The sequence below is a fragment of the Poeciliopsis prolifica genome, unplaced genomic scaffold (assembly GCF_027474105.1).
Source record: "Poeciliopsis prolifica strain line A6 unplaced genomic scaffold, Auburn_PproV2 SCAFFOLD143, whole genome shotgun sequence".
Lineage (NCBI taxonomy): Eukaryota > Metazoa > Chordata > Actinopteri > Cyprinodontiformes > Poeciliidae > Poeciliopsis > Poeciliopsis prolifica.
In genome coordinates, this window is record NW_026562518.1 from 219,042 (window position 1) to 234,798 (window position 15,757).

A 15,757-nucleotide genomic window follows, 5' to 3' on the forward strand; every position below is an offset into this window, starting at 1 on the left:
ATTAACTGGCTCTGCTTAAAGATAACCAGCGTCGCCCTCTGCTGGATGGTTGCCACACCACAACACAACAATAAGGTCTAAGTGGATGTTATTTGTTAACTGAACTGACCTAATTTTTCTTCAGGCTTCTTCTTAATGGAAAATGTCTAAGACAGGCATCCCTATCAAGTGCCTGAACTTCCCCAGAGTTTTCCCTGAAGAGCAAAACCCTCTCTTCCTACCCCCAAAGGTGAGTTCAAATGTATCAATATTTCGATTAAAGTCCAATTCTCAGAAGTCAATGATAATTTCAGTTTCTAGAAGCCCTTTTAAACAACCCAGAATATGAGTTTTGGTTAATGCCAGCTAAATGAAAACAATCCCTGTTGTTTCTCTTAGCAGGAATATAAACAGTCCCATTGTTCAAAGTCATGAAAGTGAAGACGTCGCAAAATGTGACACAGCTGGAGATGGATTATGGTCTTTTTCCCAGCCGAGGAGAAAGACGGTTAAGTTGTTAAACGCAGCATGATGGGAGCTCACTGGTCCTGAGAAGTCAGACACGTTTATCTCCAAACCATCAGCTTTTTAAATGAAAATAGTTTTATTCAAATAGGTTTAGGTTTAATCTGTTTCTCAAGCCTTTACTCCCTGAAAATAAGGAAATATGAAGGAAGAGAGGATTTTCAGGAGTGTCCAGTTACAAAAACATAAAGGAATATATGGAAAACCAGGACTGCCAAAGTTGTAAGTAAATGTTAAAATATAGAAATTGCTAGGTACAAAAATCACTTTGCTAACAAATGTAACAAAGGTCAATTTAGTCAGTAAAATGTAATAAAAATTGACTCATTAAATCTTTTTGAATATAAAACTTAAGATATAAGCATGTTATTCCTTTACTCTTGTATTATTTTTTTTTGTAATGAAGATGCATTCAGTGTTTTTTTATTCAGAGAAATATTAGTGGAGAAAATGAATCATTAAATAATAAAAAAAACAATAAAGACAAAGGCTAGATTAAAAAATAAGTTGTGACAGTTTGAAATTAAAAGTAGAAAATGTTTTCGCCATCTTTTTTCACTTGCTGCCACAGAACGTGTTTCATTGAGTCGTTGAAGCGTTTTTCTAGATTTTGTCAGCAGAAAAAATCTGTTCAGTTGGATTGTGCTTTGTCTGTTTTTGTGTTTGATTGGATCAAAGATAGACTGTGTGAAAGGCGACCTTCAGCACCGTGAATATTTATTTTTGCTAACCTTAAGCTACATTCAAAAGAACAATGCCTCACTACTGATATAACAGCTAATTAACATGACTCACCCTGCAGAGCAAATTGGGTTCACAGTTCTGACAACAAAGCTTCAGGGTTTGATAACTCTGTCAACAAGCATTAGTACATCTTTTTGATAATCCCTGCCGCCTGATAATTTGGAAAACTAAAGCATAATATCACACCGGCTTAAAAAACAGTTTTAAGACTTTACAGCCAGAAGTTGTTTCCAGATTTCCTTAGGCCTCAAAGCATCAAATATGCACACTCACATATGAAAGGACCGAAATTAACATGATATCAAAGCAGCACAATTAACTTAATTAGAACTTAAGTTGTAAGACACAGCAGGATTTCCACAACATTTCCAGTCAAAACTCCATAGTTTGCCAGCGTTTTATGGTACCTCAATATGGTTTGTTTGATTTATTTAATTACATAAACATTCAGGACTTACATAAGTCAAAATGTACAGACCAAACAATCTGTGCATCATTGTCCTGAATTGATTATAGATCCTTGAAATCAGTGTTTGTGACCAGCAGTCCACGTATTTCTCAAACCTCAGAGGAATTCCTCTAGAGGAGCTCTCTATATATTGATAGAGAGCAGCTAAAGAGAAGTGTCATTTGGCTGAGACACAGAAAAAAAAAGGAAATGTTTGCAGAACGCAAAGATTCCTACAAAATGGTTAAACTTAAAGTCTCCAGTTTCCAGTATCTGTAACCACATACTGTATTTCCTTATGATTAAACTTACAATGAATTGTTAAAATACTAGGTTGAAGATTATTTCTTCTTGTTTCTCCCTCAACTACGTGGTTCTCTGATGGTCCTTTTTATAGTTTCTATCCCTGGAGCTAGTGACAGATACTTGTTAAAGCAGGCGGTGGGGAGCTCTTATTGTGAAAAGCAGGTGAATTACAGTGGCCTGAAGAGGAAAATAAGAGGTTGGCTCTCCAACCAGGAGAGCTGTAATCCCTGAGGATATAACATGGGGTAAGCCTTGACAAGGAAACTCAGAGAAAGAGAGAGAGAGGGGGCAGCGGAGTTAAAAAGCAGAGATGTTTTTTTTCTTTTGGCATTTAGGAGCCGATGGCCCTGATGGTGTGACCAGTGGAGCACAAACACAGACAGCTCAGAGGAAAATGGAGGTAAATGTTGAATACCTGCTGGCCTCTGCAGCCAACCAACCTTAACACTGACCCTGGCGATGCTGAATCAAGAGCATCCCCGAATATTAAGCTTTCCGTCTCAAACAAAAACAGGTTCTTTGAACAAACAATATTGTTCATGTGATGCTGAGAATAATGTGTCCTCTGTGACATTTACAACCTGCATCCCCAGCTAAATACAGAGTTACACAGCATGATTTGTTGCCATTGATAAGTCTACTTGATTTGGGATGTTTAAGTTACATTAAAATTTAAATGGTTTGTGTCAACTTTTGCAAGTTTTTTCTTACGTTTTAGTTAGAAAAAACAAAACATTTTTTCTCAATTTTAAAAAATATTATTTTTCTTATAGAAATTTTAAAAGATAATTTATACCAGTGAAACAAGAAGTTATTCAGCAGCCAAATAAAGTTGCAGTGACATTTGATTGATGGGGAATATTTTTGTTGTACATTCAAATTTCCGCCTGGACATCCATCACTCAGCCTCTTGACATTTCGCCGGCTGGCACAGTGTCAAGTTTATCTTTTTGCTGTGGTGACAAATGGTAAGTTTGACTGCATTAAAAAGCCCAGAAGAAGATTTGAAACAATATTTGGAGAGAAGAAGCCAAGTCCATTTAATTCGACCTGAAAAGGCAGGCTAGCCTTACAGATAAGGAGGAAGATCTGGCCTCATTCATGAGCTTTTCCCACATTTTCTCACTGAATAACAATGTGTCCACAGAGTCCATGACAGATTGGGAAACCCTGAATACTGCTGAGCGCCATCCATCACCCAGCAAACAGCAGAGAACATGAAGTCATGCATCTGGGAACCTGTGAGCCCCACAGACACAGATTTTTGAGCTTCTCCGTATGAATGTCGCTGGGCTTATTTATCGGCTCAGGGCTCATCGCAGTGAACAATAATGAGACCCAGGAATGGCTGTTTTCTGTCTGGGGCTAATAAGATTTCTTCAAGCAGAAAACATCCCAGTACGTTTAACTAATCTGGGCAAATTTAAATCCAGTTTGACCTGTGAGAGTTCAAGTCTCCTCCTTACTGGGATAATAAACAAAAAGCCAATTAAACCACATCATTATAAAACACTTCAGGTCTTATGGGATTCAAATGACTGAAGTGAAAGAAAAGAGTGATACATAGTTTTAAAAATCTGTTAAGTTTAGCAGGCGCTGAAGCGTCCCTGGATGACTGAAAGGGAGATTAAAGGATTTCTCAAACAAGCATGAAAGAATCAAAGCATCTCTCCAGGTATGTGTTTGATGAGGGAATAACATTACAACATGACATAAAGCTCAAAAAAGGCGGTTTTACATAATGATGTCCCTTTAAAGAGTATCTTTGGGAAAGCTGAAAGCGTAATGGCAACATATTGTTCGTGAATCACCAGAATGCTGTACTGCCTCTCTCTATCAGTCCACATGCTGAAAACCTAATTGAACAAATCCAAATGTCACAAATAAAGGATTAAAAAACATTAGACAATTTCTTTTTCTGGGCTCTTTGATAAACCTGTCCCCCTCCTCGCCTGTGGTGGTGCTATACCAAGAACGACAGAAGGAAATTACACAAAAACCTCAGAAGACATAAAGCGTAACTTCCTCCTTCACAAAATGCAAACAAAAATGGAGTAGCATCAAATTTCTCTTTTGTCTTTGGCTGAAGACCATGAGCCATTTCTATTGTGAGTCTATCCTGTTTGCGATAGACTCACGTTTGTTTTGGTTGCATTTACCCAGAATGCCTCGCAGTGAGGCAGTTTTCCTGCTTTTAGAGTGGTTTCAGATCTTCTTGGCATTAAAATTATGCATTTGAGTTTCTTTCAACTGAACAGAGACTGAGGTCGGTAGGCGGACCAGAGTTTGCTTTTCTGGAGTTTGGTCATGCGTTCACACCTTTACAAACAAACTAAAGTGGACTAAGCAGGGCTGGTTTAAATGTAACCTTAGTACTGTCAATAATATTTAGTCGTACTTTCACATTTCCAGTCAACATTTAACACTTTTCACATAAGAATATTCTAGTGGACTGCTGTAGCACCTCTTTCACTGAGTTTAGCTAGTTTTCTGGGGGAAACCTTGTTACCAATACTCTCATCTGAGCTGTAGATCTCCGCACCTCTTCCAGTCACAAAAGGGCGCTTTGCTGCTTCTTTGAAGGCATTGGTTATTTACTGTACCATAGTTCTTACAATGTAGAGACCAAAAACTGGGAACGCCCTCTGAATTAAAAATGAAAAGGGTTTTTCACCTCCAAAGCCCTCTCTCTGTTGTTTCAGACGATTCTGCTCTTTTACACACGCTCAGATTTAAAACATTCTTCAGCGTTTGCTGCTGCTCCGAGGCACTTGCTCGGTTGTGAAACCTCAATACTTCAGCCCTGACCTTCTCCTCCTCTCTGACAGTCTTTTCCTCAGGAGAGCTGACACCACTGGCCAGATAACAGTCTGCCTGTCTGACAGCTACTAAACTGAGTGGCTCAGCACTTTGTCTTTCAGACTCAGAGTAACAAAAAGAACTGTTCTGTTCTGCATCCTTAACCCTTTAACTACCACACCAAGAAAAAAACCTGTGAAAAATTTTGTCTTTGCATTTCTTTTACTCTTGGGTGACTCATAAACACAATCAATATTTTTTTTTTCAACAGACCCTGTGGTTTTTAAAATATTGATCTCTACCAAACGGTTGAGATGTCACTTAAAGGTTTAAGTACATGATGTAATAAAAATACCTAGTACAGTAGATAAATTAAAATAAAATGCAAATTTATAAAGAAATTAACAACAACAAAATGTCTGGGGCATTGGATACAGTTTATGTTTGTCAAAATGCTACACAACACTGGTTTTAACTTCAACCAAGGAAAACATTGCATCGAACAAGGAAATATTGCATTTTTAGTTTTCCCATCTTGATTGTATCTGTACTAAAGTGCAACAGTTTTTCAGTGTTTCACTGTTGAAAAGGGCATGATCCCATAGGCTTTACTAAGCAAGTTGACCCATTGTTATCCAACCACTTCACTGGAAGAACCCCTTCAGCAGCCCTAAAATCACAGGCCCCAAGCCCCCTTTGAATCAGGACTTTGTCATGAATGGAGCTCCACCAGTGCAGTTCGGTCATACGGTGCCGATGCACTTGATGCTAAGGGCAATGTGCAGGTACTGAACCAAATTGAAACTTGTAAAGAAGTTGTCACAAAAGACAACAGACATCTGGGGCTCTTTTATCGTTTTGCAGTGTTGGCACCACTTTTGCTCCCAAAGGAAGAAATTATTACAAAAATTATTTTGTAAGATGATGTTATACAGCAAGAAGGTCCTGGGTTCGATTCCCGGCCCAGGGTCTTTCTGCACAAAGTTTGCATGCCTGTGCATGCTGGGTTCTCTCCGGGTTCTCCGGCTTCCTCCCACAGTCCAAAAACATGACTGTCAGGTTGATTGGGCTTTCCAGATTCTCCTTAGGTGTGAATGTGTGTGTGCATGGTTGTTTCTCCTGTTTGTCTTTGTGTTGCCCTGCGACAGTCTGGCGACCTGTCCAGGGTGAACTCCGCCTCTCGCCCAGAACGCAGCTGGAGATAGGCACCAGCACCTCCAGACCCCGTTAGGGAGAAGGGTGGCCATTAAATGGATGGATGGATGATGTTATAATTATTCTTAGTGTATAACATTGTAATAACACTTATTGTTTCCTATTTACACCAATAAATGAAAATGACTTTTGATTTTATAGCAAAAAAAAAAAAAAAGTTAACTAAATTACCTTGATTTGCTACATTTACCATCAAGTGACAAATCAACCATTTGGTCAAGCATATTTTGAAAAAATTATTAAACCTCTAATTTAGCTTTTCAGGTTGTATCAAGTAACATAATTCTGTTTAGTAAGGTCTATAACACTATCATATGCCAGAAAACTATTCCTGTCTTTCAAAGTTTTACCACAACCAGTCAATATTTGTGACAGATTTTTTGTGTTTCTGACTTCCTGGTTGGAGAGGGGAAGAAGAAGAATACTATTTAAAGAAACAGTGCCCTGTAGTGGATTTCTTTAGCATATTGTACCTCAACCAAGCGGCAGAGATGGCTCAATCAGGTTAAGCTAAGTTAGGCACTCCTCATATGGAGATACAGAGACCCAAAATGTGCTAAACCATATGGTTGAGCGGGCAGTTAAAGGGTTAAGTCAAACACACTGCTAAAGCACCCTGATTTCTTCTTCTCACAGTCAATAACAAGCCCAGGGTGCTCATCAGAATCTCCATATACGAGAATGTTCAGTAATCCACCCATTCACCAATCTGTCGCTGCCCTTGGAAGCAGAAAGAAAATCCTCCTTCTTATTGAGAATAATCACACTGATCAGCAGCGTGGGCGTCTGCGTGGGAGACAGACATCAGCTAAATGATATGATCAAAACAACAACAAGCTGCGTTCTGTGGTTATCTTAAATCACTTCATCCTTAAACTGTCAGGCGTGACTGACGGAGGAGCAGAGAGAAGCCGGAAGACACCACGAAACATTCGCTTTCACTGCAAAGACGCACAACAACCCAAGAACCATAGAGCCAGAAATATGCAGATGTGGAAGGAACGCTGTGCACTGCAGCATCCATACCAATGAACCCACCAGGAGTTGCGAACGATAAAATATTTGCTAATTCACAGGCTCCAGGAAGTAAATGCTGCTAACATAGTTGACATAAATTTCTCTTAATGGAGGGTAGCAGGCCAACAAGGTTCAGTGGGAAAAAGAAAACTGTTTTCTTTTTCCTTATTCATATGAAAATACAGGCAACCATCACCCAGCACCTCTGCAAATGTAATTTATTTCAGAAAGGAAACACGAAATTGGATGCTGGGGATTCATAAAATGGAAAACTGCATTGCAGCAGCAGAAAAGCTTATACTACAAACTATTTTTATGCAAATGAGCTCTAGGGGCAGCATGGCGTGTTTGTAAAGGGTCTGCAGCCATCAATGTAATGCTTATGTTGCAATGTGAGACCAGATCCAGTGTTGTTTTGCATCTGAGCTGCATACATTTATTAAGTGCAGATTCAACATTTTATCTTTTTTTTGTTCTGGGATTGGTTCTAACTTACGGTAATTATATCTGTGAACTAATTAAATAGCAATGCTTCAAAGATTTTGAATTTATGAGGATATTCCAAATAAAGTGAAACAGTATTTTAATGCATAGACAATAAAACTTGTCGCTATTCCCAAGGTTTTAAATATTGACATTTTGTATAAAATTTTCACAAAGTGTTTATCTGCCAGGGTTAATCTGAAGGAAACAAACAAACAAACAAACAAAAAAGCAAAAAGAGCAGGTCAAGATTATCTGTTTGCTGCCTGCAGGACTTCTACTAGGTCACATGTTCTTCCCTCACACAAAATCAAGGTTTCATTTCTGGAAATGTTTTCAAAATCTGTTTTATCTTTAAAAAAGTATTTGATTTGCAATAATAACCGGACTGATAAGCATTGTTGGGAGGGAGGAATGGGTGGATGAATGGACAGACAGCTGAATGGCTGTCAGAGCTGAGTGAATCTTCATTGGTGCAGACAGAGCATCTGCATGGTGCAGCATGAGATAAAGTTTCACTGAGCCACTTCTGCTAACTCCCTAAGATTCATATCAGTATTGCCTATCTGCATTCTGCATGGCTTTTTTGTCACGACACAGATCGCTTTGATGTATAAAAAAACCTCAACCATCTGGTCTTAGCTGGGAATCAAACAACGTATGAGATGTGATGTTAAAGCAAATCTGGAGGGTTTTGTACTTGAAGCTGCGTTACTCATCAGACGTGTCGCAGTGTGGGAGGGATAGTAGGTTAATTGGCAAATCTTACTTGCACAGCAGAGATTTTCCATAGTACGGGATTCCTTTTATGCATATTGCTCAACATTTGTATAATGAGCCTATTTTGCTAATTAGTTTGCAAAGTCATGCATAAAGATCCAGCAGACTGTTTCATCAGCCATCTGAACTGCTGTAAGTTATTTTATTTCTTTTTTCAAACTTTCAGTTTGTGCTTATTTGATAAGGAAACCGTAAACCTCGTTGTAGGGGTTATTATAGTGATTGCATCTGCAGTGTCAATAAAATCAAGAGAACGTCAGTTTTGGTCAATTACTTAACTCAAACATAGATTTCTAACATGCTTTATATTACTTCTCTCCTTTCTTATAATGCTTGAATTTTACTTCATTAGTTTTATTGTGTTTTCTGTCTTTAATGTAATTCCATTTCCAGGTGAGCACTTTGAATTTACCAACTTGCCTTAATAAAAATATTAATTGTTTCAGAAATGTTCTCTTCATCTTCTTCAATTGTTAATATTTAGATGCAGATCATTTGTTTGGGGGGACAGGAGCATCTTTGTTTGCTCTAAAGGAACTTTTTTTCATAAAGATGCTACGAACGATGCTTAATGAGCTGCAGCTTGACGCAAAGCGACCCTGACAACATGATGGTGGGTTGTTGGAAGTGAATTTGGACTCAGAGTTGAAATTAGCACATTAAATGTAAAACCTTTGACCCAGATTATGCATTTTATTCTGCCGGAAAGAACCCTGTCACTGCAATAATGTCCTTGAAATTTGGTACGACAGCATGTGCATTACTGTTGAAAATATCGTCACGGTTAAGTGAGCAGCAAAGAACAATTAGCCAGACAAAGTTAGTCCAACTTTCTTCCTTCAGTGAATTTGAACAGGGTGAAGCTAAAAGTTTACTTCTTGTGGAACTTTGGCTGAAACATATTTACAAAGATATTTTTTATTTTCAATGTATATAGTTCTTAATTACTGCTTTGAATTTGTTTTATTTTTCACCTAATTGTCTTTTTTAGAGTCAAGTTAATTAATTGATTACTAAATTTGTTGACGATCATTCCAATAGTCAATTTCTCACGATTAATTGTTTCAACTCTAAACACCTTTATGAAGTTCAAGCATTTTCAAGGATTTCAAGCACCACAAGCCTGTTTTTGGATTTATCAGGAGCAACACGCATCCATTAACCGGAGCTGTTTGGAGACTTGGGAAGTGGCCTGTGTGGAAACTCTTGTTAAGATAAGGAGCGTTTTGTAGATCAGTCTGCTCCACAGAGACCAGAAGCCCCAACAGCACTGACACTCTTATAAGAAATAGCTGTGCAGAAGAAAAATGGGATGTTGTGACTGACTGAGGGTGTGCATGAATCACAGTCTGTGCCCTCGTGTGTTTGTGTGCACGGCTTCCAGACCTCTGCTGAACCACAACGGCAGCCGCCGCGGCATCAGCTGAATTCATCTGCAGCCGTCCTCCCTCAGGAAACATTAAAAGATAAGTGCTCCTTAAAAAAACTTCTCTGCAGATAATTTGATGCTCTCCGCCTTCCTCTGCCTCTCCAACAATCCCAGCTCAGCTCGCCTGGAGGCTGAAGCAAAATCAGAGGATTTCTTTGATTCACAGAGGAATACTTGGGATTTTCAAAAACTAATGGTGACGAGAACCGAAGCAGAACTTTTGGCCTAACACATAAGCCTTCGCAGGCAGCAATTATTGGGTAGGATATAGGGTTAAAAGCTTGTCTCTGTTCAGAAAACCTCTAAGAAAAAGAGGAAATATGCTGTCATAGCATGCCAGTCAAATTCTCCTTTAAATTGTAGATTTTCTGTCAGAAGGACAGGGTGAGTATGAGTCTTCTAGGAAAACGAAGGTTATCTGCTGGATTTATCTAGAAGAAGAAAACGGACATTTATAAAATGTTAAAAGTGAGTCACAGATTATGGGCTCATTTTTTCTTCAGGTAATTGATCTGGGATTCTTTTTTCCAAACAGATCCAGGAGAGGATCCCAGACATCTCTTTAAACAACTCTTATTACAGATGATCCCAGAAGGAACATATAGTCCTTTCAGAGAGTTATGGGTCTGATAAGTTAGCAGTTGGATGTGCCTGGAAAGCAACGAGCCAATTTATTGACCCTTTGCAACTACGTCACTTAATCATTCCAGGCACCATGATGGACGTCTGAACTGAGGGAGCATTGAACAGAGTAACTGAGATTGTTTTCCAAGTTGTTTTTGCCATTCATGGTTTCTACTTGTTCGAGTCGAGCTAATTTGTCTGTGAATGTAAAAGTTGGAAATAGCTAGCTTAGAAACCGACCCAAACCTTTCCCTTCTGATACCAATTTTGCCTTTCACACCACCAAATCATGTGGTGTGTATTCACACCACATGATTTATATCACTGTCATAAACGGCGTTTCCCCTTACATCGGAGCAGTCATAAAAACATGGAAAAAAACGAGATGCTAACCAGTTTTTTTATACATGCCATTCAACATGGCATGGTTACTAATGGTTAGATGCGTACCTTCTCCATAATGCAATACTTGATATTTTTCTAATTATACTTTCTTATAAACTGTATGAACTTTAGTCTTCTTACCTTATAAAAGTGTTCACTACACCGAGGGCTGACAGTCATTATGATTAACGGCTGCTATCGCCGAGAATTGAAAGGAAAACAAGAATACAGGTTTGGTTTCTATCCTTGTCTGTTGGTTCAGCCGAACACACCCCACCCTATGACCATTTCTAAAGTGAAATCAACTAAATACAAGCGATATTAGGCTACCAAGTATCTGTATTTGACAGGCTTGACAGGAATGCCTTGGTTGTTTTGACGTCCATCATGGCGGCGCGAGCATCGTTCTGAAGAGCATGACGTCACGTGAAAAAGGGTCGAAGGCAAACAAACCAGCAAGGGCTGGTCAATATGGCTGAAAACGTATCATGATATAAGTGTTTCACATTAATTTACAGCAATAATTATTGATTTTGTATTTTTACATGTCCCAAACACTGCCAAACCGGTGACGTGACCTTTTGTCATAACTTCTTTTACCTCAGTGTGGTGCTCTCTCCTTGTAAAAATCAGAATTTTTCTCAGTAACAATGATGCAGTGAGAATAAACTGTCAGTCTGCTGGATGGCAGTCGATTTGACAGGGATGATTTTAATTGTATGTAATAAGGGAGAAAGCTCAGTAAGGACATCCTGTTCCTCCTCATTTTGTCTACAAACTTTTAATTAACAGTCCAATCGGTTTGTCTCTTCAGATTTCTTATGCTATCAAAGAAATGAGATCCATTCCAGCTGCTCTCATCTAGCATGTTTTCTGTTTTTATTGAACAAATTTAAGCTGTTTGAATTTTTTTTAATTAATTGGTAGTTTTAAATAAATCTTGTCTGTTTAACCCTTCTTTTTGGATTTTTCTAAGTTGTGTTTTCCTCCAAGAAAGTGGTATTTGAACCGTTTTTTATCAAAGCTAATGATCTCTCAAGATACATATTTTATAAGAGGGTCAAATTGTACGTTGACTGTAAAAAAAAAGCACATAAAATTACAGATTTTTACTTCATTAAATGTGCTTTGAACAAGAATTGATCTAAACCAACACACACATTTTAACATTTTACATCTGGTTGAACCATAAGCTGATAATCGGGAGGCTTTGCACCAAAGTTTCACTCCAGTTCCTCTGCAGGACAACCTTGCTGATGGTGCTGTTGGAGGTTACGGGGCAGAGGATTGCAGATGGCATCCCTCCAGACCAGTATTACACATATTTGTTCTCTGCCTCGCTAAAATTTAATCTCCTGCTGGGACTCAAAGTGTTTTATCTTCAAGTTGATAATAAGACTCCATACAGGAATTCAATTTTTTGCTGTTTGGTTGCAGGGGGTGAGAATTTATCACGCTGTTGCAATATAACTGATTCTGCAGCTACATGGGGTTGTCCGCAAGGATAATAGTTTTTGGAATATGGTGGGAAAAAGTACAGCAAGTTATGAAATTAGGGACAATAAAATGTTCCAGCAGCTGCCATGGATAATTTAAGATGGTAAAAAATCTCCAGCTCAATCATACCAGGACAGAAATGTTATGGGTTTTTTTCTCAGGGAATTTCACAAAGCATTACATTTGCACAGGATTCATACAGCTGTGAACAGACTCATCAAGCTCATCATATCTGAGAAATTTGCACTTATTTTTAATCGTATCTAAGCAGGGTCTAAGTAGGTGTTAATTTATTTGAATTTTGCTATTAATCCTGCCAAGAATTTTGGTGGGAAATGTACAAATTCTGCAGTTAGCAGCAACCACATTACAAATTTAGGTTTTACAAGTATTTGATTAGAGAAATCAATTGCAGCAATATCAGCGAAAGGATCAATTCCACCTTTTGTGGTAAAAAAAAAGATAGAATCAAGAAAAACAGTTTTTTCATAACAGTTGTTCTTCACACACTCAGCGTGACGTGACCACCGCTAGACATTCAGAGACATTCAGAGACAATATGCTTCTAATTTACAAGAACGTATAAATAGATTGGGAAATTTTCCCCAAACTGCAAACATAAAATCTATGATTGAAATGCAATTTTTTAGCTTCATATCTTCCTTCATATGTGTTTTCTGCTTGAAAGTGACTAGTCTTTATTTGGTCTGGCCCTTTTGTGTGTGTGAATACGCTCAAGTGAACCCCGGTGTGGACCAAGACCATTTCATGAGGTGATCTCTGTCCACTTCCCAACAAACTCTGGTCCGGTTCGTCTCTGGACTGACAACAGGACATATGTCACTTCACGTTGCTGACAATAAATACTGCTGCATGTAGTGATTAAACTGAAAGCGTACCAGATCTGCCGTTTTCTTACAGGACACATTTGCTGACACCATTACAAAATTCTAACATTGCGAAACCAGCATTGAATGACTTTGTCATAACATTTAAAATGGTATTGTAGTTACGATTACAGCAAAGCAGCAAGCGGGACTTGCTCATTTGTTTTTCCAGGTCAGTTTCACTGCCGTCATTTCTGACTAATGGGAGCAATGATGGTTACCCGCATGACTCTGTTTACAAGTTATAGCCCACTAACAAGAAAGAACAACAAAAGAAAACAGCTTGAAACAAAAAACTCAATGGAACAACAATCATTTCTGGTGTGAATACACCCTGAGACTGATGTGCAAACTCTGATTTACACATTTGCCCTCTATTTCTTTCTGGATCAGAGAGTTTGAGTAATTTTGATACACTTGTCTAGAAACACTATTTGAAAGGGTGCATAAGACTGACATGAGACCATCAAACATCACAACATGAATATGAAGAAGTCTTCAGAAATGTTTATGCCTGCTGTTATAAAGTGTCATTCGGCAAATAATGACACTTTCAATATAAAAGTTGACATTTTTAATGGACTTTTAATGCAAGTTTTAACGTTTATGACAACACTCGTAAACATTTATGAAGAAACAGTCATGTTCATGACTTGTTATGTCATGTTTATGACAGTTTCATGTCAGTCTTATCCACAGCCCTTCAAATAAAGTGTTACCACTCTTCTTCAAAGTAGATGAAGGCAACTCTTTGAGAACTTTCACCTGCATGACCCATTAGGATGTTACAAATTTGGAAGAAAACCTCCTTTTTCCAAATTTGCACTGAAATATTGCTTTCAGTGCAAAGAAATATTTTTAAGTACCACATTTTGCTCCATTTACAGGACCAAGTCCTTTGAGCTATGTCTCGGCCAGCTTAGTACATCTTTGCAGAGTCCACACAGCGATGTCAGTCAATCAATGAGACCAAGGTCTAGACTTTGACTGAGCCATTCTAACATATCAACAAGTCTTGATCTAGTCCTTCAGCAATGGCTGAAGGACTTTGGATTCAACTGTAAGTCTTATGACTTTCTTCAAACAATGACTTTCTTCCCGTCGTTCTTTCATAGAGGTCAGTTATGTAGGTTTCAAAGTATTTAATAATTAGATGATTTCTGAAGTAATTTAACTGGATTTTATGTAGACAACAAATATATGTGAAATTTTCTTTTTCTATTTTCATTTGCATTCACAATACTCCCTGAAAGCTCTCTTCATCATCCTGCAAAGATTCAATCTTAATCTTTTGTGAATGGGCCTGAATATTGATGCATGACTCATGTTCATGTCCTCAGAAACTATACAGTCTGGATTTAACTTTGAGAACAAAAAATAAAAAAATAAAAACATTACTTATTTTTTCAGCAGAAAAAAATCTAAATCTAGTGGTGACAGGGACAGCACTATCAGAGATCAAACCGCTTGGAGAAAACTATCACTTGTCTTTTCATACGCTGATATTTTTAGCATTGCTGCTTTGCAAAATTCCTGTTCCTCTTCTGCATCGAATGGTGAACAGAAAAGAAGAAATTTACGCTCCCTTAAAAGCCAGCAGGGGTGAAATTGTAGAATGTCACAGGAGGGAAGAAAGACATGGGGAACTATTAGCTAGGCACGGAGTCTTATCTTCCCATTTTCCTCTTCTTCCCTCGCCTCAGCCTAATCCTCTTCTCCCACCTGGTTCCTCTTCACTTAGCCCCTTTCTGCTCGTCTTCATCATACCTGCTATCCTCTGTCATCCTCCTCCTTCATCTCATTAAAGCGAATCATCTCGGGGATGTGAGGCAGTGCATCTTAAGAGCGGATGGTGGCTGCGACACAAACTTGGCAGAAGAAAATGTCACTGAGTCTGTGAGCAACACAGAGGGAGTAATACAACTAAAAAGCCCTGAGGTTTGAGCCTCAACACTCATATTACTCTGCTTCCTGTTCATTTTTCTCTTTTGCCCACTTCCTCTGCTGGTTCTGCTCTGTTTCACTTCACTGCTCAGCTCAAAACTTTATGCCTTCTTGTTCTGTTAAAATTTTAATCCCTCTCCTCTGATTTTAATGACCACTGGCTCAGTTCTGTCCTTCTCCGCAACAGAAACTGATTCGTTTTGCTTCTCCTCATTAGCAGTCGATGGGGAGCTTGGTCACTCGGTTCATGAGAATTACACAACAGAAAATCATAGTGTGATCAGCGTGTATCTGCATGTGTAGGAGGAGGCACACCATAAAGCTTGGAGCAGCACATAAAGTGTTGAAGACACACCAGCTGCTCCAACGCTGCATCTGAACCAGAATATATTACTGTTTTTATATTCTATGTTATTCAAAGTTGATGAATAATTAACAGATGCTGTAATGGATTTGAGGGTGTTTTAACACCTGATAGTCCGGTAGCCTCGGTTCGAATTGGGACCAAAAGTGAAACATTTGTTACATTTTCAGCTGCTGCGGTTTGTTTTCACACTGCACTGTCAAACGAACCAAACCAATTGAAAAACTTGTTCCCCTCCTTGCCTTTGAGGGCGCCAGACCAAAAACCACAGAAGGAAACAACAGAAAACCATTGAAGAAGACACTGAGCACAAATGTCTTCTTCATGGAATG

The 15,757-nt window shown here is 38.6% G+C and overlaps 1 protein-coding gene across 6 annotated transcripts in view; it reads right to left on the reverse strand.

Moving 5' to 3' along the window:
* LOC129355730 (contactin-associated protein-like 4) overlaps positions 1-15,757 on the reverse strand; it is a 164,629-nt gene that overhangs the window by 90,659 nt on the left and 58,213 nt on the right. The window lies entirely within an intron of this gene.